Genomic DNA, 1,809 nt, shown 5'->3' on the forward strand with positions numbered 1-1,809 from the left:
TTCCTTCTATCACCAGTTCCATCCACAACTGGGTATTGCTTTTGCTTTGGCTCCACCCCTTCATCCTTTCTGGAGTTATTTCTCCACTGATCTCCAGTAGCATATTGGGCACCTACCGACCTGGGGAGTTCCTCTTTCAGTATCCTATCATTTTGCCTTCTCATACTGTTCATGGGGTTCTCAAGGCAAGAATATTGAAGTGGTTTGCCATTCCCTTCTCCCGTGGACCACCTTCTGTCAGACCTCTCCACAATGTTACTCACATTTAAAAATAAAATAAATAGCTATCCCCTCTCAACTCTGTTGCCTTCAGCCCTATCTCTCTCCTATCTTTAAAGTGATTGTCATAGAGGGTAAAGGTGATTCACCATCCAGGTACTGTCAAGGCACAAAGATGAATAAAGACACAGCATCTGCCTTTAAAAGAGAACAGTGGATCTATAAACAGGTAACTATTATATCACAATAGTGTAATTTCAATTTCAGATTCAGTGCACAGAGTACTAGTAGAACTCAGATGATAGATAATAAAATAATTTGAGTGGCGAACATCAGAAAAAACTTATTTAAAGCAATGGACTTAGTCTCAAGGGATAATTCTTCAACTAATGCCTCTAGATTCTTCCATCCTAATTGCGTTGATACAGTTTGGCACTACAGATGATGTCTTTCTCTTCAAATGTTGCTTTTTTCAAAAAAAAACAACAACATTTTTTATATGGACAGTTTTTTAAAAGTCTTTATTGAATTTGCTACAAAATTGCTTCTGTTCTATGTTTTGCTATTTTAGCCACAAAGCATGCCAGATCTTAGCTCCCTGACCAGGGATTAAACCCACACGCCTTACAGTGGAAGGTGAAGTCTTAACAACTGGACCACCAGGAAAGTTCGGAGACTTTGCTTTTTGAATTTCCTGGCTCTCTCTCCTGATTCTAAAGACAACTCCACCAGTCTATTTGCAGTTTCCACTTTTTAAACTACCTCTTTAAGTGATGCTATTCCCCTTGTATCTGTCCTTGGGAATCTTATTTTAATACCCTTCATTCTTTCCTGGTATTATAGTTGACCCTTGAACTACATGGGTTCCCTTACATGCAGATTTTTTTCACTAGATACTACTACAGTTGTACACAATCCCCATTTGGTTGAATCTGCTGATGTGGAACCAAGGATATAAAGGGCCAAATATACTAGTTTTTGGACTTCCCTGGTGGCTCAGATGGTAAAGAATCCTCCTGCAATGTGGGAGACCTGGGTTCGATCCCTGGGTTTCGGAAGATCCCCTGGAGGAGGGCATGGCAACCCACTCTACTATTCTGGCCCGGAGAATCCCCATTGACAGAGGAGCCTGGTGGGCTACAGTCCATGGGGTCGCAAAGAGTCAGACATGACTAAGCAACTAAACACATACTGGTTTTCAACTGTGGGGAGTGTTTGTTCTCTCACCCTTAACTCCACTTTTTTCAAGGGTCAACTGTGTATTATTCACCACCATGATTTCCACTATCAGAGTACATTCAATTATACCTTCAAGCAATAAATATTTATTAAAATACGTATTATGGCATCCCCATACATTATACATACTAGTAACGTGAAACTCTTACAGTTCTTCTGTTTGATGCCTGGCTGGTGGCATAAATTAAATTGTGAACATCAGAAAAACCTAAAACATGAATACCATGCTCTGCAATGGTCTCATCTTCTATAACCCAGCTTCATTTCCTCATTTAAGAAAAAAAAAAATGTTAAACCAGATCGAACTTCTGCAAACATGTTTTAATTCTGAATATATTATTCAAAAAATCT

The sequence above is a fragment of the Cervus canadensis genome, chromosome 25 (genome assembly GCF_019320065.1).
Source record: "Cervus canadensis isolate Bull #8, Minnesota chromosome 25, ASM1932006v1, whole genome shotgun sequence".
Classification (NCBI taxonomy): domain Eukaryota; kingdom Metazoa; phylum Chordata; class Mammalia; order Artiodactyla; family Cervidae; genus Cervus; species Cervus canadensis.